The sequence below is a fragment of the Ceratotherium simum genome, chromosome 9 (assembly GCF_057802395.1).
Source record: "Ceratotherium simum simum isolate JZ-2026a chromosome 9, ASM5780239v1, whole genome shotgun sequence".
Classification (NCBI taxonomy): domain Eukaryota; kingdom Metazoa; phylum Chordata; class Mammalia; order Perissodactyla; family Rhinocerotidae; genus Ceratotherium; species Ceratotherium simum.
Window position 1 is genome coordinate 48505350 of NC_141908.1, and position 21487 is coordinate 48526836.

The 21487-nt window shown below is 38.0% G+C and overlaps 1 protein-coding gene and 1 long non-coding RNA gene across 3 annotated transcripts in view; one reads left to right on the top strand and one right to left on the bottom strand.

The window, feature by feature from the left end:
* Positions 1-21487, top strand: part of CERS6 (ceramide synthase 6) — a 325151-nt gene that overhangs the window by 3011 nt on the left and 300653 nt on the right. The window lies entirely within an intron of this gene.
* The window catches only part of LOC147916293 (uncharacterized), a 35113-nt gene that overhangs the window by 915 nt on the left and 12711 nt on the right, over positions 1-21487 (bottom strand). The window contains exon 2 of the long non-coding RNA XR_015553214.1: positions 21209-21387. This is a non-coding gene — a long non-coding RNA (uncharacterized LOC147916293). The remainder of the gene's footprint in view (positions 1-21208; positions 21388-21487) is intronic.

A 21487-nucleotide genomic window follows, 5' to 3' on the forward strand; every position in this document is an offset into this window, starting at 1 on the left:
CGTATTTCTCTCTATAAAGAGAAGCACTAAAGAGTTGACTGAATTGGGCTTTGCCTGATTGAGCAGTCCCATCTTTTTGCTTTCACCCCCACTGTTGAGGTGTCGACAGTGGAGGAGTTGGTGGCCAGCACAATGCCACGTTATAGTACCATATGGACAACAATATGGCCACCCAGCGTGGTTGCTTAAAAATGGAGCAGCCTAAATTCAGTGACTTTTGGCTGAGTCGGTGAATAGCTCAAAGCTTGGTTGTTCTTGGCATAGTCATTATACTACGCTTTGTTCTGGGTGGGGACCTAAAGGGCCACTGTAGATATTGTTTGATTGACAGAGTAAAATATCTGTTGTTAAAAAAAAAAAGCTCCTAGAATGAAAATTGTAGTGTATACCATTATATTATGTTGTTGACTTGATGACAAGGAACAAAATATTACTTAATAATGTAGCATTATCATCTGTTTGATGGATTTTCTTGATTTAATGCTTGTTTAGGCTCAGTAAGCCATTCTCTGGAATTATAATACATGCTTCTTCCAAATTCATCTTTTCAAAAATGTGTGTTGCTATGGTATTCATAAATGTGGAATTAAAGTTCTGCTGAATTTCCGTTTGGGAATAAAAATTCTTTGAGTTATTGTTATAAAAGGTAATGTTAATGCATTTTCCTCCTTGTGGGTCTAGGCGAGAGATACAGAAAGTATTGATTGAGAATCAGAATGTTCAAATTCTAGTCAAACTTACCACAAACTGGGGCAGCTACCTAATTTATCTCTGCCTTATTTTCTCATCTATGCAGTGAAGCAAATGGCCTTTGTAATCTAAGGTTGCTTTCAGCCTCCCAATGATCTGATGCTTGTAGGTCCTCTATATGTTTGAAAGTTACTGCTTATTATCTCATGAAATGTTAAAGCAGGCTAAACGTCATTTTTTTGGAGGTAGAAATAAGTGGTCTGAGAATAAAGGGATTTTTTTCACACAAATATTCTAGCCAATAGTTTTGTTTTTTGTATTTTTCAATTATGATTTCAGTTAAAAGAATCATTTGAGCTATTATCATTTGTGCTCCAAAAAGCTACAGTATTTCAGAATAACCAATAAAGAAGATTCTACAGAGAAAGCCATTGCTCTCTTTCCTCAGACCTTTTTTAGATGGATCCCAGAGCAGACCCAGCACCTCTTGTGATGGCTAGATAAGAAATGAGAAGCTCATGCCTGTCAGGTTGGCTCTCAAAGTGCCAAGCTATGAACTGAGAACTGTCATTCCTCAGGAGGCTGACACCAGTCTTGCCTGGTTCATTCAGCCAAATAATGACCTGCTGCCCCCAAGTTTTCAAGGCACAGCAGTGTCTCAGCTGTGTCAGAGGGAATGTCTGGCCAATGGGCTTTTTCCTGTGGGTTTACTTAATATTTTTGCCTTGCCAGCATCCTTGGGTGAGGCCTTTTAGGAGAGGGCAGAGAGAGAGAGAAAAAATGAATGAGAATGTATTCCTGACGGTTAGAGGGGAGAGGAGAGGTGTCAGTGAATGACTGTCAGGAAAAAGTGGAGTGTCAGGTGAGTTTCATTACTGAAGGATGTTCCTATAAGGTGCCTTGTAATGAAGAGACTGATATCATTGGATATATTTTAAAAGAGTGTGCAATGGACTGAATGTTTATGTCCCCCCAAAATTCAAAAGTTGCAATCCTAACGGCCAAGATGATGGGATTAGAAAGTGGGGACTTGGGGAAGTGATTAGATCATGAGGCTGGAGCCTGTGTGAATGGGATCAGTGCCCTTCTAAAAAAAGGTCCCAGAGAGCTCCTTCACCCCTTCCACCATGTGAGGACACAGTAAAAAGATGGCCGTCTGTGCCAAGAAGATTGTCCTCACCAGACACAAAATCTGCTGGCGCCTTGATCTTGGACTTTCTAGTCTCCAGAACTGTGAGAAATAAATTTCTGTTCTTTATAAGTCACCCAGCCTAATGGTATTTATTATAGCAACTTGGCGAACCAAGACATAGTATGTGAGAACAACTTGCATACAAACACGGTTTTTCTCATGCCATCAGTCCTGGATATTTAACTCTATAAGTGTACTTGTTTCACTTGTTAAGTAATGGTGTGATTCAGATTAAAACTATGGATACCTGCTTTGCCAGACTGGTTTAAGAGGCAGGGGTTGGGGTCAAACACAAATAGGTTGCCTCCTACAGTTTCTGACTGGGATAGGAAAATTGGATTACAATGGATGTTTTGTTGGAAAACAACCTAAAATCAAAGTGATGATGTCTTTTGCAGAACTTGAGAACAGCTTTCTCATCTTCCAAAAGAAAGGGTTTGCATTTACAGGGTGGAGGAGTTTAGCTATTTGTAATAGGTTGATTTAGGGATAAAAGGCATAACATTACTCTTAATGGGCAGTGCCTTAGAATGGTGGGGAAGGGAGTGAGATAACTTTAAATTGTCACAAATGATTCAGTGTCATCCAGGATTAATGAAATTAACACCCTTAGTTCATTTATGACTTTTCTGTTGAAAGGATCTGATTCTCTAGGGACAAGGTTAGATTCTTTTTTCTCCTGCATTCCAGTTTGTAAAGTATTTCAGAAGTGGTTTCTCTTTTGTGATGGGAAAGGGCAGGTGAAAGTGGAAAGAAAATGGAGTTTCAGGTGGATTTCTTCCGTCCTAAACCAGTCCCCTGGCTTTATAAGAGATCACTGCATCTCTCAGGCTTTCTTCACCTGTTTTACTCGCCTAATAACACTGTGGATGAACACTAGAGTCTAGGTCCTTGTTGTACCTGGAATATTTTAAATATTTATTATATGCTCTTACATTCCTTCTTCCATCACCAGGCAAAACTGGATTTTCTAAAGCCATCAGTCATCTATTTCATACAAAGCCATAACTCTCAAAATTTTATTGTTTTTTTCTTCCCATTTTCATTTGATTAGTTCATTTCTTAAACACGTTTGAGTCAGGATACTAAACCTCCAGATTTTGTTTGCTAATAACTAGTTGTGTCACTTAATGTTTTTAGGGAGCTATTTTTTCTTTCTTTTTATTTGTAAAAGTAAGAGGTGAACGAGATTGCCACTTGTAGCACAAGGAGCCTACTGTATTAGTGATGCTCTGAGAATCTTTATTCCTAAGGTTTTATTCTTTGGTATCTCCCCTTCCCCTTTTTAAAAAATATGATTTTGTAAGCTCTTTTGTTGTCACTCTTTCCTGCCACCGTAATCTTCATTGACTTCTCCAAATATCTGTGCTATGGCATGATTGAACACAAAATGGTGATGCTCACAACGTCTTTTTGGGGGGCCTTATTAGTACTGCTGTGGATAACAGACCAGGACACCTGAAGCTGTGATTCGGAGCTCACCATTTGTTTTGTTTTTGTTTGACTATTGCAAATAACTGCAGTTTTTTTTTTTTTTGGTGAGGAAGATTGGCCCTGAGCTAACATCCATTGCCAATCTTTCTCTTTTTGCCGAAGAAGATTGGTTCTGAGCTAACATTGTGCCCATCTCCCTCTACTTTTTGTATGTGGGATGCCACCACAGCATGGCTTGACAAGCGATGTGTCAGTCTGCGCCCGGGATTCAAACCTGCGAACTCTGGGCTGCCGAAGTGGAGTGTGCGAACTTAGCCACTATGCCACTGGGCTGGCCCCCCGAATAACTGCAGTTTTTAATGAATAACGTTTTTATTTTAATTTTGAAAGTAATAGTAACAACTAATATTTATTTCCTAATATGAGTTTATTACTTTACGTGGTTTACTTCATTTAATCTTCTCCCAAGCCCTGTGAGGTAGATATTAATTTTCCCAGTATTTTACAGATAACACTAATGATTTTAGAAATTAGAGAATTTAGAAAATGCACCTAACTTTACACAGCTTAAAATAGCAAGGTAGGCATTTGGAACCAGATTTCTTTATCTCCTAATAATTTTGGTGATCTCCTATTTTAAATATAATGAGATCATACTGTATATATATGGTTTCATTTGCAGGTTTTTGCTATTTGATGGTATAATCTAAACATTTTCCATGTAATTAAACTTAGTCAAAAATATTTTCAATGACTACATAATTCCACAACATGGAGATACTGTAATTCCGTTAACCAGTCCATATTGTTGTTGGACATTTAGGCTGTTTCCAGTTTGTGTATATAAATGTTTCAATTCCTGATGATTTCCTAAGAGTGTTTCCTGGAAGTGGCATTTCTAAGCTCAAAAGGATGAATATTTTAGTGTTCCTGTTAGATACAAATTGCCAAAATGGTGTCCAAAAATATTATATCAATTTGCACTTCCTTATCAGCCTACAGATTATTATCATTTGAGGAAATTTTTGCTTTGAAAGTTGACAAAAATGTTACTGTTGTAATGTATGTTTTTATATTGTTCATGATGAACCTATTTCAAATATTTATTGATCATTTGTATTTCACTTTCTGTGAATTCATGTATATTTTCCTATTGGGTTGAGCCTCCAACTTTTTGGTTCGAAGGTGGTGGCCTTTGAAATTTTTTTTTTTATGCAGAATGGTCTTATCTTGGTCTGTTTCTCTGGTCACATGTTTGTACTCATTTATTTATTTCTGCTTCCTGCCTGTCCCCCACAACCTAAGTCATCATCAGGGAAGAAGCTTCTCAGATTGCGCATAGTGGAATAGATGCATTCAAGAGGATGAAGTATAATATCCTGACTTTATTGTGGAGAATGAGGCAGAGAAAGGGCTGGGAGGAAGTTTGAGGGATTAAGAATGATGGGTTTTTATGAAAGAAAACTCAAGAGATAGAGCCTAAATTCCTTTATATTGTCTCTCTGAACTTTTGGTTAAAAGCAACGTATTAGACTAATTATTAGGGAAATGCAAAGCATAACCACAATGAGATACCACCTCACACACATTAAGATGGCTGCTATAAAAAAAAAAGAAAATAACAAATGTTGGTGAGGATGTAGAGAAATTGGAACTCTGTGCGCTGTTGGTGGGAATGTAAATTGGTGCAGCTGCTATGGAAAACAGTATAGAGATTCCCCTCAAAATTAAAAATTGAATTACCATATGATCCAGCAATTCCACTTCTGGTTTATCCCTAAAAGAATTGAAAACCAAGTCTGAAAGAGATATTTGTATGCTTAGGTTCATAGCAACATTATTCACAACAGGAAAAAAGTGGAAGCAACCCAAGTGTCCATGATCAGGTGAATGGATAAATGAAATGTAGTATATACATACAATAGAATATTATTCAGCTTTAAAAAGGAAGGAATTCTGACACACGTTACAACATGAAAAAACCTTGAGGACAACATGCTAAGTGAAATAAGACAGTCACAAAAAGATAAATATTGTGATTGCACTTATATGAGGTACTTGTGTAGTCAAATTCATAGAGACAGAAACTAGAATGATGGTTGCCAGGGGCTGGGGGGAGAAGGAAATAGGGGGTTATTTCATGGGTACAGAGTTTCAGTTTTGCAAGATGAAAAGAGTTCTGGAGATGGATGGTGGTAACCGTTGCACAAGGGAATGTACTTAATGCCACCCAACTGTACACTTAAAAATGTTTAAGATGGTAAATTTTATCTTGTCTGTTTTACCACAACTAAAAATAATAATAAAGATTCACTGACCAAAAAAAAAAAAAAAGTCATTTACTAGAAATAACTGGTTTCATTTTCTAGGCTTGACAGTTTTCTAGTTAGCAACAAACATCGAAATCCTCTTATCTCAGTTCCATCGAGCTCTGGTTTTTGTTTGTTTGTTTTAAACTGCTTAATCCCCTTGAGGTCTAGGAGAGCCTCTCTTTGCTCCAGAATCATCTGGCCTGGGTGGGTGGGAGGTGAGGGGTGATGGAAGCAAGATTCAAGTCCAGAGAGCACTTAAGCACCCTGGGCCTTTTAGGAAGGCACTTCAACCAAACAACGTCCTTGAAGTCCGTTTGTTAATATGGCAATTTAATAATAGTGAATTGGCATTACAGAAAAGGAGAGCTCAGTGTCTTTAGAAAAGCACCCTGAGTAGTTTCAGAGGATCCCTAGGATTAAAGTAAAGGCATCCTAGTGTGTACACAATCCATTTAAAACAAATCAGGATGATAGGATAAAAATTCCAGTAAGGCAGTGGCCTAGGCCACAGATAGATCCTATGGAAGCTTTTGCTGTGAAAGATCAGATCTGACCCTCCTCCCTATCTTTCAGTTTAATTTTATACTCACTTTGTAAGCAAATGATTTAAACTCTTGAAAATCTGAACATGATTTTACTCAAATGCTGCATATTATAAGGCAATTGATTGCAAGCATTGGCAGGTACATATTATTGAAAAGTAATTTTCAAAGTTTATACTAATGTACGGTCATTGTACAAAACACTGCTTTCCATAATTCATTCATGAGAGTATTTGGGGCAGTTTTGTTTTTTAAGAACTTTCTTTTCCTCACTACCAGCCTTCAAAATGGACTTCTCTTACCGATTTCTGCTTCCCATTCCTACTTTTGCTATTATTACCTTAGAATTGGATTGTGAGGGTTGTTTTTGGCAGGGGTGGGGTTGGAGGTACACAAATGGTTTCTCATTGCAGGAAGAATGCATTCCTTTACTAGGTAAGCTTTTTCACACAGTGACCTGTGAATAACATTTGTTTGTGATTTGCTGGTGTCAACATAAATGTCACATCTCATCTTTGAGGTTTTCAGGTTACACAGCTATTGTTGCTATCCTGAAGCTGTAATTGGGATTCTTTCTCTCCTTCTCCCTCCCCCTCCCTCCCTCCCTCCCTCTCTCTGTCTCTCCCTTTCTTTCTCTCCCTCTTTGTCCTTCTCTCCTTCCCTTCCTTCCTTCTCATTATTGTCGGTACAGATTCTTTAAAAACACAGGGAAGTCTTGAGAACAGAGGAACAGCACAGAGTTGAGTGGGGGAGGGGATAGAGAAAACCATCTAAAATCTGGTCCAGGGACACGGTTTGGCAAGTATGGGAGTAAAAGCTGCCAGCTAGTCTAAGTGGCTTTGTAGATCTTGTCTTAATAGATCACCATTTCAAAGCAGAATAAAATGACTTGGTGGTTTAAGCAGAGTGGCAGGTTTGGACACAATAGCTTGAGTGAAGGGAAATTGAGAACGGGGCAGTCAGTCACTTAGGTATTATGGAGATTAAGGGAATATAGGGCTTTGTGTGTCAGTGGGTGTGTGTATCTTTGGGTAGACTCAAGGGTGACAGTGCATTTAAATTATGTTATTGTTTTGTACATTTGTTGCAATTAATTATAAACGTATATTCCTAACTAGAATTGAAAGGAAAGTGGATGGGATATCAGAAGTTCTTTAGAACCTGGGTTTAAATCCAGACCTTGCCCTTTATCAGCTATATAGTAGTAGACAGCATACTCTCTGAAATTTGGTGTCCTCAGTTGTAAAATGGGGGATATGCCTACTGTCTGATATTGGAAGACTGTCTGCAAAAATGTATCTAAAGAGGACTCAATAGGGGCCGGCCCCATGGCGTAGCGGTCAAGTGCGTGCGCTCCGCTGCTGGCGGCCCGGGTTCGGATCCAGCGCCTGCGCTGATGCACCGCTTGTCAAGCCATGCTGTGCTGGCATCTCATAAAAAAGTGGAGGAAGATGGGCAGAGATGTTAGCCCAGGGCCAGTCTTCCTCAGCAAAAAAAGAGGAGGATTGGCATGGATGTTAGCTCAGGGCTGATCTTCCTCACACACACAAAAAAGGAGGACTCAATAAAAACTGATTCTTAAAGATACATATTGTGTAAAACATAATTGACACCGTAGTACGGTTTTTAGCACCTACTTGAGAAATGATGTTCTGTGATTTAATGTGATTGAATGTGTTGGGGGTGTGTGTGTGGAGGGGCAGGGAGAAGGTCCAGCTTGTGGAGGCAGTAGGACCTGTTTATATATTTGATCCTGGAACTGGAGGATTTACTTGTTCTGTTGAAGAGTAAATATTTAGAGTTTTAGACAGGCCTTGAAGCCCCAGTCTTTTTAGCACTATGCCCATTTAGGGAGGAGAATGCTTCTAAGCCTTTTTCCCTCAACTGTTAATACTGATGTGGGTTGTAGGCCGGAGACTTGTTTGTGTTTGATGGCAGAAAACTATTTCTAATGGTGGGATTTTAGACAAAGGATGGGCAGCTGTATACCACTTAGAGCCTGAAGCTTTCTCCAGAGGCTGTGCCTTTGGAGAGAGCCCAGGAAGATGGTCTTCCACTGGGTGGAGTTTTCTCAGGAAGCTGCCTTTCTGTGGGGGAATGCCTTATGCAAATATCCCAATCTGTCTCCCACCGCCCCATCAGGCCCTTATTGTCCTTTTTTTACTGCATGTAGTCTCAAGGGAAAATTGATTGGGTATTCAGTCACTGGTAATGGCAGATATCAAATTTGCCATTTATATTAAGACATGGGCTGAATTCTGGTCATGCGGCTAACTAGCTACAGATCTAGGAGCAAATTACTTAATCTCTCCATGCTCAGTTTTCATTGGAAACTCTTGGGTTGTTGTGAGGATTAAATGAGATAATGCATGCATGTATTTAGGGCAATGTCTAGTTCATGCAGGTAGTGATTACTTGCTCTTCAGGTTTATTCAGGACATACACACACATTATGAGTGTTGGAACCCCGATTTCCAGAAATGAGACTTTACCCTTTGATTTCTGAAACCCTTTACTGGCATTACCTTTATGTTATGAACATGTAGGATAGACCCCATTCCTGCGTTTCTCTGGTTGGGACTGCCGGTGTAGTCATTTGAGTTTTACTTGCCTTATTATCTTTCGCCTCTTCTGTCTCTGTCTCTCTCTTTTTTTCCCGTCCAAGGAAAATTCTTATTCTTCCACGTGTAGTTGGCAGAAAACAACCCTAGCAGCTTACTGAACATTTGGGCCCTGTCCACCTCACGCTCATGAGGTGTACTTTGCTGAGATTGTATAGCTCAGAAATATTTTTTCTAATATGAGCCTCCCAGAAAAAGGAAAGCCTTGAGACTGACATTTATTGATTTTTCAGAATTTTAAGCCTAGTGGATTGTCTTAATTTGATCCTTAAGAAACAAGAAATTCAATCTAGCATCCTTGGGATCATATTTATGATGATGCAGACATTCAAAGTTAGCTGAAAATAATATATGTACTTTTTTCCTTAAGAGAAACAAATCTACAACCCCAAATTTGAACTTCTGTTGGTGTGAATGTGGCTAAGCTAGCCTTACCAAATTAGTTCAGAAGCGATTTGCACCTGCCTTCAAAAACTATAGGCACTTTTATTTCTTTCTTTTTTTTTTGGTGAGGAAGATTGGTCCTGAGCTAACATCTGTGCCAATCTTCTCTATTTGTGTGTGAGACACCGCCACAGCATGGCTTGATGAGCAGTGTGTTAGTCCGAGCCTGGGATCTGAACCCGCAAACCCCAGGCCGACGAAGTGGAGCATGAGAACTTAACCACTATGCCACGGGGCCGGCCCCTATAGGCACTTTTCCAGCTCTGCACAGCTTAAGTATAATTTGTAAGTAGTTTGCCATGTAAATAATTTAATAAGTCTTTTAATTTTTTTAGGCATCAATAGAGGGCATCTGACACTGGTGGTGAGTTGTCTTTTAAATGAGGAAGTAAGGCAAGGGTGAAACCACAGTGCTGTAGAATGACAAATTACCAAAAACTGCCTCTATTTTAGTTCAGTACTAGTTTATCAGAGCCACAGACTTTCTACTTAGGAAGGAAATTGAAAACTCATTCATTCAAAATAGGTGAGTCTATCATGTGTCAGAACCACCAGTGGTGTACCAAAGTAGGGGGTGCTGGTGAGAGAGTCTGCCCTAGGTGCATGCAATGAAGGGGTATATTACCTGTAGATTAAAAAAAAAACAAAATTGACTAAAACTTGATCTGCTTTTTGTTAGCACTGTGTGAAACCAATTCTAAACACAGAACTGATAGAGTGAGAAAATACCCCCTCTCACCAGGGCGCACTGCTTCTTCCACCAGCCCCTCCCCCCACCTCTGGGAACACCACTGCCAGATGCTGTTTTAGGGCACAGATGTTCTGAATACCACACTTCGAGAAATACTGGCAGAGATAAAAGTCTCCACCTCCCGTTATATATATTAAGGCTCTGAATCCCATAGAGATGAAGTGACTTGTCCTGTGCCACCTAGCAGGTCCTGGCAGAGCCTGGCTGCTGTGGAACACTGCTGTGAAGTGCCACGGTAGAGGGACCAACTGGCCCCGGTTTATCTGGGACTGTCCCAGGAAACGCCTCAGTCCAGGAAAAACTGGAACAGTTGGTCACCCCACCTGATTGTTCGCCCTTTTAAACCCACATTGGTCTGGTCACCAGCCAGGGGTGTTTTTGCAATAAAAACAGCTCTGCCTCTCCTTAAGGTGAATGAGGGTGCTTGTGGAAAGAAGCTGCCCTGGTGATGGAGATGTGTTGCCTGCCCCACTGTCAACGTACTACATTTCATGGCTTTTCTTAAAGGTGGTTGAAGGGCTCCCCATTAAGTGTGGGTTGGAGCTCCTGAGGGCAGAACTCATTCTGCAGATACCCAGGGCCGGGGTAGTTCCTCCTGAGCATGTTTCTCCTGTGTTACTGAGACCATACACCCCGTTTTGTTTTCATCCCACTTTCACCCCAGTGCATGTTGAGCACCCACACTTAAATGGCTGCTTGCAGAATTGTAAAGGGACTGGGGAGCAAACGAAAATAGACATACAGGTGGTGGTGGTTAACCAGCAGTTATTTCTAAGGAGTGTTCCCGCAGTCAAGTGGTTTTCAGTGTATGTATTTTCTGTTCATGGTTTTGTTGAGTGTTACAATGTGTGAGGCTTACTTTTGCTAGTGTTAGATACCTGTGGGCTATGTGAAGGAACTGGGCTCCTGAAATAAACATCGCAGCAAACGATATCTTGGAGTCGAAGGAGGGAACTGTTAGGAAATTCCAGTGCTCTGATACCGCCTCCCTCAGAGGCAGGCTGTAGCTACGGTCTCTGAGCAGGCAGACCGGCTTGCCAATGTCAGTACCTGGGCCATGTCCCCCACCCCCCTGCCACACCTTGTCTGTCCACACCTTGGTGCAGAGTAAGCCATACACGGTCGGGCAGAGGGCAACTAGTCACCGGTTTAAGACCATGGTTTATCACTCCTTTGAACTGCTGGCTGCTTTTTGCTTAGTGGTTCTACATCTGTTCACCTCTCCGCCTTGCTCAGACTCTACTCTGTCTTCAAATCTAAAGCAGCCTAGGTAAACGGAATCTTCTCATTGGCTGACACCATTATCTTTTGGCTCTGAGCCCTGGTCACCAGCTGTTCTGTTGTTATGCCTCACATTTCCCAGGGCACTAGTGAGTTTGGGCCAAATCCACTCAGAAGGATAGTTAATAAGAGCTATCACCTCACACTTTGGTAACTTTAATGTTTTAATGTTTAAAAAATATGTAATAAATCATATGGAATAAGTGTTCTTTCTGTTTTCAAAAAATAACTTCATGGTTTTAGACTTTTTTCCTGATAAGAAAAAGAAATAGAATGGGTTGTGAAGTTCCCTAATTGCAAAACAACAGTTTATTGTTTGGCAAGCAGCTTTCCACTTTTTCTGAGTTGAAGATGAGATAAAAATGTTGTGTTAAAAGCAGGACCAGGGGCCGGCCCAGTAGTGTAGTGGTTAAGTTCGCACACTCCGCTTTGGCAGCTGCAGGTTTGCGGGTTTGGATCCCGGAGGCAGACGTACACACCGCTCCTCAAGCCATGCTATAGTGGTGTCCCATATGCAAAATAGAGGAAGATTGGCACAGATGTTAGCTCAGGGCCAATCTTCCTCACCAAAGGGGAAAAAAAAGCAGAACCGAACCTGATTAGCCCTGTCTCCATCAATCCCTATTCCATTTTCCAGCCAACATCTAATTCTTTACTCAGGGGTCAAATCTAAGGAATTCAGTCCTTTCAAATTGTCTAAAGCTTTTCGGAATTGGGTGCACTTAGCTGCTAGAAACTTCTTACTGCCCTATTTTGAAAGCCAGCCTAAAGGAGTTAGGAAACTGCTCTGAATGGGACCTGCTAAAGTAAATAGTGTATGTTGATACGTTTTGAAAGTTGACACAGATTATGCTTATCTTTGCAGGTGAAACTAAACAGTCTTTTTGGTCCTGAGACTCAGTATTTAGATTTGTAGAAAGACTAAGAGCGGGGTGGGGGAGAGAGAGAAAGAGAGAAAGAGACTGACTCTCTGCAATGTGTGAACAACAAAAGGGAGCATAGAACCCTGAGTTTGGCTTAAAATTCCATCTTGGTGGACCCTAATGGGTATTTGCTGTAAACCCACCACTCACCTGTGCAGTCATCACCTGCTTTAACAAACGTTCATATGGCGTTGTTAGAAAAGTGCTTTATTTTTCTAATGTAAACTTTTTATTCTGTATGTGTAGCATACATACAGAAACATGCACAAAAGTAAACTTAAACGTATAGCTCATTGAATTATCACAACAAAGTGAATACACCCATGTATTCACTAATCAGAACCCAGATCAAGAAACAGAACATTAATAGCACCCCAGAAGCTTCCTCCCTATTAGTTTTTACCCATTTTTATAAATTAAGGAAAAATTATTTGCAACGTGAAGATGAAAGGCAACTTTAACTCCTAATCTGTGCAGCAAAACCCATTATTCCACTTAAGGTCACTGGTTCCTTACGGAGGAAAACATAAGCTCTGGTACTTTTCATCACCTGTGGAACTGTCTTTCTTCTCTTTGTGTTAAGTCTGTGCGCATGCTTGGATATGCATGTGTGTGTTTGTGTACAAAATTTGATTAGTATAGGGCTATAAAATTTAATAAATTAAAGAAATTATTTAGAAAGGAAAGGGAAAAGGATGTGAGAAAGTGAGTGAGAAAAAGAACCATAGTCAAAACACCCATTTTCTTCCCACCTCATTTAATTAGTGAGGATGTTTTATAAGGATAGGCATTAATAAAGGGACAAAAATACAGTGTCTTTACATCCTTTTTTCTTTAAACAAATTAAGGCTGTTAAGCAGGGGATACGTGTATAAGTTTGTTGAAATGCTTCTGTATCCTGTTCCTTGAATGTAGAAGATCTGAGAAGATTCATAGTTTGGGACAAGGGAATCAGAGCCATCATATACTTTGGATTTGAAAAAGCCATGTATTTTGAACACTAGGTATTTGTGATATAGAAATACTGTGTTAGTTTTGAAAATAATATCTTAAAGACTTGCTTTGCTTCATATTTTTAAAATTATACTCACCTTAAAAACATATCTTTTAATCTAAATTTTTCTTACCTAAAAAAAATTTTCTTCTATCTTTGGATATATCTTTTATTCCATTTGTTCTTGTCTCTTCTTTGAGCATACCAATTATACATGTGTTAGATTTCTTTAGTCTGCCTTTCATATCCGTTATCTTCTCTGTACTCATTTTAATATTATTTTTTTCCATGTGGTTTTATTAGTTTTCCTCAAGCCTACCTACCAGATGTCTTTTTCACTCATGTTTATTCTGTTTATTGTATTGCTCTTAATGATGCTTTAATTTTTATCTTTCCATTCTCTACTACTGCTATCTCTGTTTGTAGTATTTTTTTAAAGTTTTATAATCACTTTTCTGAATCCTAGTATCTCTTCTTTGACTTTTTTTTTGAAAAACGATCATGTGGCCTGCAATTTCTTTAAAATTTTTGTTTGAAGCCTTCCTGTGTTCCTGTGGGTAATTCTTTTTCATTTGCTTTTTGTTTCTTATTATTTTGCAATTTTTATGCATAGGCATGCTGGTTCCTATCCATGCCTTTTAGTCCCAAAACACAGAAAATATTGGATTACTTTCTGCTTATTTCTGTAAAGAAGATACTTTAAAATCATCTTGTTAAAATCTCCTATTGTTTTTGGACTCATAGCATAATAGAATGGTTTTCTTTAAAAATAATATGTTTCATTGATAAAATCTTCGGTATTCTCTATTTCATATGAGTCTCAAATGTTCAAATGGCACTGTAGTTGAGGTACAAATTTTCCAGAGCTTTTTTGATAGCTTATGGGGGATGTGGTATAACAATATTCTTCCAAATTATGTATGCTAGAGATAATGGGTTTCCACTAGTTTTAATGAAACTTCTGAATTTTTCCCCCAGTTGTCTTTGAAATGTAAGAACACAATGTATGTTGAATCTTTTGGTGCAGTATTATCTTGGCAGTAACCATTTGTTAATTTCTAATGTATTAATTTTAATTTGTGAATTTTAAAATATTTCAGTATCTAATGTGATTGATTATGCCACAAACAACCAGTATTCAAAACATTTTGAACATTTAAAATTATAAAACCTCTTCTTCCATTTTTAAAATCATTAAAAAAATTTACCTAGTGTTATATGTGTATAATGTCATTGGGAAACTCCCAATGCAGAAAAAAAGCAACAATTTTCCATTTTCACTGTTTCCTTAATCCCACTTTCTTCCCTAGATGTGACCAATATTAGCAGTTGATATACATATATACATATCAACATATATATTCTTCCAGAACTTTTTCAATGCGTTTGCCTGCACACACACAGAAATATAAAGTTTGTTTAAAACATAAATGATAAACTCTTTAAGTCCTGCTCTGAAACTTGTTTTTTTTTTTTTCCGCCTGATATTATGTCTTAAAGATTTTCCAATATCGGTGATGTAAAGCCATGTTATTCTCTTTAATATGAGGGCACAGAATTACATTGTTTACATGTTTCTTAGTCCATTTAACTGTTTCTCTATGAATGCTATCAGAAGGAGTGCTATAACATCATTCTTGTACAGACTTCTTTGTACTCAGGCGTATTTCTCTAAACATGTGGAAGTAGAATTGCTGGGTCAGTGGATGAATACGGCCAAAATCTTTTAAGAAAAATTATACCAGTGTATTCCTCCCCGCTCCCAATGCTGTATGAGAAAACCTCCCCACCCTGACTTAACTTGCTGCAAGTTTGATGTAATTTGGACAAACTGTCCTGATCTATAAAGAAAACAGCTGTTTTAACTTGATGACTTGTCCAAAGAACAGCAGGGGCTCTGGCTAGGAAGGAAGTTTAATAATATCTGGCGTGAGAAGACATTTTGCCACTCTTTCTGTACCTGAGAAGTGGGAATAATAATTGTAAAATACAATGAGAAATTCATTCAAGTTTATAATTTTGAACTTTGTGACATTTACTGCAACCATTTGTTTAACAAACATATATCATATATTTACACCCTTTCTGACTCATTGCCTCAGGCTCACTTAGCTAATGGGAATGGTGAGTGTTTTGTTATATTCTTTTACAACAAATAAAAGTCAGTTATAGGTATATTAAATGTTCTTACCTTGTGTAAGACGTCTTGAATGAGGGAAATCTCTCTTTGTATGAGGTTTCCTAATAATTTATTATCTGAGTAGTTACTTTATGAGAAAGCTATTCTTAGGGTAGAAAAATTTTCTACTCAACAAGTCACCAAGTAACAAGTAACCAAGATTCAGCTAGTAACTAAGAATCTAGAACTCAAGAGAAGATTTTAAATCTAGAAGTAGGTTATTCTTCAGTACGGCTGACTGCTAACCCTATTCTACCTCCAAATCATATTATCTCATCATGCCTTTCTGTTTAGGGAAAAGTTATGTTCTTATACCTGTAGAATGGCATATATTAAATTTTTTTGACTTTTATGACAATGTTCAAATATACAGAAAAGCTAGAAAAAATGCCATGAACCTGCACATTCTCACCACCTGAATTCGATGATTGCTAACGTTTTATTGTATTTTTTTTTCTTCTGTACATGCAAAGTAAATTGTGGATATTATGACATATCACCCTTAAGTTCTTGAACATGCATCTATTCTCTAAGAATAAAGACATTGTAGGGTGGCTTTTTAAAAGTAACTCTTTGACAATGAATGTCAAGAATTTTTTTCTTTTTGAAGTATATTGCTTCAAAGCTGTAGAAAACTTACTGTTTATGGATTTAGTAAAATTATAAGGTAAAGGAAGCCATAAATTTAGATTCAATGACTAAATTTAATGGATATTTAAAAAATAAGGCTAGAAGTGATACTTGAATGAAAAATGAGTGGGTGATTATATGCAGTATTTTGCTTGATATTTCAGTGGAAGTTGTGTCCAAAGATTTGAGCTGGGAGACCATAAGTTCACAAGAAGTAGCTAAGTAACTGTTCATTAATAATATTTCTTGGCTTTAGAAAATCAGTGTAAAGCACATTGGCTTATAAATCAAGTTGTTAGATTCATTTACTTCAGGCAAACGTTTCTCAAGATTACTGGCTCCTGCCCCTGATAGTGTGTATTGGGAGTGTTGACACTTCTGTGGGTCATGTTTGGTCTCTCAGCGTGGTGGCTTCAAGGCTCCAAAGCAGACACGTGGAGTACAGTTATCATCTCAGAATGCAAGCCCAGACTCACCATTCCTGTTGGGCTAAGTGAGCCTAAGGCAAGGAGTAGGAAACGGTGTAAATATATGAGATACAAATTTGTTAAAAAATAGTCACAGTAGATGTTACAGTGTTAAAATTGTAAACTAAAATAAACTTATATTTTATCATTATTATTCCCATTTCTCGGGTACGGAAAGAAGGAGTAGCAAAAGAAGTTAGCTCATCTCCCCCAAACCAATTCTTGGACAGAAAAAGAATCTCACTGCCTCAACTGTGCTCCTTTCTAGAATCCTCTTTTTCTTATCATTCTATCATCATCACCTTGCCCTACGTAATTCTTGGGAAGGAAACTGATAAAAATCAGTACATTCTTATTGTGGAAAAACTGTCAAACGGTAAAATATGGTATTCAATGAAAACTACAACTCCTTTCTCAGAGATGACCATTTGCAATTGTTTTCTGGAACTTTTCTATGCCTATCCAAACATACGTATCTCTTTATAAATATTATTTAATACAAAGTATATGTGCTCTTTTGTAGTTTGTTTTTTACTTAAATGATTATGTAGAATTTTAACATATGTATAATATATATCTTACATACAATATATTTATCATAATTTAGTTAACTAATCCCCTATCAGTGTATCTTTAGTTCACTTCTAAGCATATGCTATTAAAAGCAATGCCACAATGGCTGTTCTTGTACATGTATCTTTGTATACATGTTAAATTACTTTAGGATAAACGCCTATTAGTGTGAAGTTGCTGGATCATTTTGAATTTTGCTAGGTATTGTCAGGTTGTTCTCCTAACGAATTGCACCTGCTTATATTCCCACTAAGTAAGGAAAGTTTCTAACATGACATGTAATTGAACTTTCAAATGTTTGCCAATTGAGTATGTGAAAAATGCTATTTTAATTTACATTTATTTTTAAGTTAAATGCACCACATTTTCCTATGTTTTTAATTTTCTGTGAATTACTTGATTTTTTGTCTTTTGGGGAAGTGTTGATTTATAAAGACTGTGCACAAATAAAGAAACTAGCTATTTTCATGTGTACTATGAATATTTGCCTGTGTTTTTTATTTGTCTTTTGACTTAATTATGATTTTTTTCTGGGCTGAAGATTTTAATTTTTGTGTGGTCTGATTAATCAAGGTTTTCCCTTTCGAGTACTTTCTCTTGAGAGAGTTTCCTCAGAGAACAACCCTCCTCTTACCTGCCTGAAGGCTGTGAGCTTGCTGCCCACACGCTGAGAGCTGAGCAATGAACTGGAGCTTAAGTCCTATTTGGTTTGCAGATTTTCAGATTTTAGTCCCCTGTTTTGATCACTGTGCTTTGTGTCTCAAAGGTCAGATCCTCTGTGACTCAGCCTCTCCAGGAGTATATAATACTTCTGCTCACTGACTTTCAGAGGTGTCTAGTGCCTAAAATTCTTGAACATTTCGGACATTCTCTATTCTAAAGCTTTGCTACTCAAAGTGTGGACCCCAGACCAGTAGCCTCTGTCCACATTACCAGAGAGCTTGTTAGAAATGCAGTAATTCAGGCCTAACCCCAGACTTACTGAATCAGAATTGACACTCTCTCAGGACCACCAGCTGGTTCTTGTGCATGTAAAAGAATGAGGTGTCTTTCTTGGACTTCCACCATTGGCAAGCAGTGAGGCTTCAACTGTCTCCACTTGGCTAGATTGGGTACCACTCACTCTTCTGCTTTCCATCCTCCAAAATTTTGGGTGATATCTCCTATCTGTTTTCATTGTCTTTTGTCCTTTTGGAAGTTTACCTCATTTATTCTTTATAGTAATTTTATTGGGGTTCCAAGAGGACTTAGAGATTAAAAACATTTACTTTAATGTTTAAATCTTTGATCCATCTTGAATTAATTTTGGTGTCAGAAATGAGAACTCCAGATTTAGTTTTTTCCCCTCAATGGGCTAGCCTCTTGTTCTAACGTGATTTATTAAATAATCTATATTTCCCTCTTTGATTTGAAATGCTACCTCTATCTAAATTTCCATTGCATTTGGCTACTTTAATTATTGTAAATTTATAATATCTTTTATTATTTGGTAGTACTAATTCCTCTTCAGTTTTAGAAGACAAGGTTTTAAAACTGAGTTAAAATAAATGATTTCTATATTTCCCACTTATTTTAATCTTCATTTTTACTCATTCCATTTTTATGTTTACTTATTCAAAATGATAGTGTTATCAACATGTTTTTATTTCTAAGTAAATTTTTAAAATATACAAAGTAGATATGCTTTTTCATATCTATGTGTGTGGGTATATATATATAAAAATTGTTTTATAGACTTTCTTTTCTCACATATGACAAATTTGAAGCCATTCCTAGGAGAACCTGTTTCTCCCTATCTTTTGAGAAGGGTACGGTGTAAACACTGTTCAATGCAGTAGAAGGTTTTACTGTGTGAATATGGTGTGACAGGCAGCTAGTGTGCTGTGATTGCCCCTACCCAAACTGAAGTGTTAAATGCTCACTCAGATCCTCACCAGTGGGCCAGCCCAAAGCATGGATCTTGCATTTGAATTCTACCACCACCATTTCTTGGAGCTGTGACTCTGGGTAAGTTAAAGAATGTCATTGATCCTGTGAGATGGAGATCTTATTAACCTTTCAGATAGTGAGGATTAGAGTTAATACAGTAAAGTACTTAACTAAATCCCTGGCCCATAGTAGGTACTCAGCTGATGGTTCTGCTTCTTTAAACTTGTAAGAGAAGTTGCTATGGATGAGTCTTTCAGAATGCTTGAATCAAGAAGGGCATTGAATTGCTCCCTCAGATATGCTAGTAGAAGAAAAGTTTGTGTGGGAATCTTCCCCAGTGTCTTTTCCTTAGAGTATGTAATCGAGTTTCAATTGTCCATACTAATGGAGGGGAGAAACGACATGAGTAATTAACAGTAGATAGTATCTTAAGCCTTTAAACATGTCTGGGAATTCATTTGGCAATTACTTGTGCAGAGTACAATAATAGAATTTCATAGCTGGAAGAGAACTGTGAGATTACAAAACACTTTAATTTTACAGATGAGAAAACAGATCTAGAGGGTTAATGACTCACCCAAGATCACACAGTGGTGTGATCTTAGTGGCAGAGTTAGAATCAGAAAACAGATATGTTAACTCCCAGTTCTGTGTTTTTTATTTACCTTTTAAGATTATATTTGCTTAGGTACATACCCAAAGCCACCCATGAGCCTAAGAACTGATGTCTGGGACCTCAGCCAAGAGTAAGATAAAGGATGCATGGGCTGGGAGGAACAGAAACACTTGAGCTTTTGTTCTCTGGGTTTCTCAGAGCCAGATACTCCCCTCTGACTCACAGGCACAGCTTCAATTGTGTGATATTGGAGTGTGGGCCAGTAAATTTAGGGTAAGAATCTAGGACTGGGGATAGTTATCCTTAACAGAGTAGATATACATCTGAGTCAGAATACAAGGGAAAAGTGGGAACCCTCAGATAAGCCAGAGTTGGTTGGGGAATAAGTGTCTGTATTAGAAGTCCTGGGTAGGGTGTGGATTCCACGCCAAAAAGACAGGAAGAATAAGGATCCCATATATCATTGGCAAAAGCAAGTGATTAGAAGGCCAGGCTCGCCGACGGTATGTAGGAGAAAGCATGTAGGAATGAAACATCACTACACCAGAAGCTGAACGCCAACCTGAGTCCCACTCCTAGAGGTGCCTGCTGTGGGGATCCTGTCCTAGGATAGCTTGTGGTTTGAAAGAGAGACAGTTATAAGCAATCAGCATCAAGCCAACTTTGTAATTGACCAACTATTTTTGCCTTTACTCAGGAGTTTTTTGATATGCTGGTCAGGTGGGATCAGCTGTAGCTGGTTGGGATTTCTAGATGTAAACACTGAATGGAGTGAATAAATTAATTCCTAGGTAATTCCTGACCCATCATCACTAGCTCTTGGTCCAAAGCTAGCCTTCAACAACTGGGTATCATACAGCTCTCTAATTCCCACAAACTAATTTTGCTTTTGACTTTAGTATTGAGAAATAAATGCTTAATCTGTTATATAAGTAGAAATAACAGAGAAATCATAGCCAAGCTGAAAGACCAGTTGCTTCCCCCAAATATGGATTTACTTACTGATCTAATAAGCCATTCATATGTAAATATGAACATTTATTATCTTGGGTCTTGATGAGTTTGGAATAGTACCAGCATGAATACATTTGATTTAGAAGTAGTTTCAATTTAGAAGTTATTTCCCTTTAGAAAACAAGAATTTAAGCTTAGGTTGAGTTTTTGAATAAGCTTAGAGGAATCATTAAAAATATTTTTCAAAGGCACTCAAAAATTCTGTTATGGAGGTCTTAGAAATCCAATAAATATGAACAATTTTGATCTGTAGAATTCATGGTTCGAGCATACAAGCGTTGAGATAAATTATGGCATTTAAACTTGAATCATAGTGTTTTAGGGAAAAAAATTAAATGAGGTTTTAAGTGTGGACTTAGAGAATCTTTTCTTAGGTTTATGTTGACTTAATTGAAATGAATTAAAACGAATGTTAATTTCTCACTTGCTCACTGGATGTAAGTAATTAGTTATGGTGGATTAAATCAATGGACTTGGAAGTCAGTAGGACAGAAGCCACCAAAAGACAAATGAGTGAGTCTGCATTGGTTGAAGCCATTAGCTCAATGGGCTTTGCTGCTGTACCCCCCGTACCTGAAGTAACGCCTGAAATAGTCCCCCACCATGTGCCTCTCACCTAGTTCAGAAATGTTGGCTTCCCAGAAGATTCACAGTACACGTTGTGCCTCTAGCTTTCTCCTGCAGGGTGAGTCATATTTGGAGTGGTCCTCTTTCTGTTCCGCTGTAGTGCATAATTCATGCAAAAAATCTGATTTCAGCCGTGTCAACTTCAAAAGGTTGCAGTCAGGCGTATATCTGGAAGGATTTGTTCAGAGAAGAGTTTATGTTTTTCATTTATACAATGGCAGACTCAGACTATCTTTGGTCAATTTAGTGGCAAGGAGCCGAAGCCAGC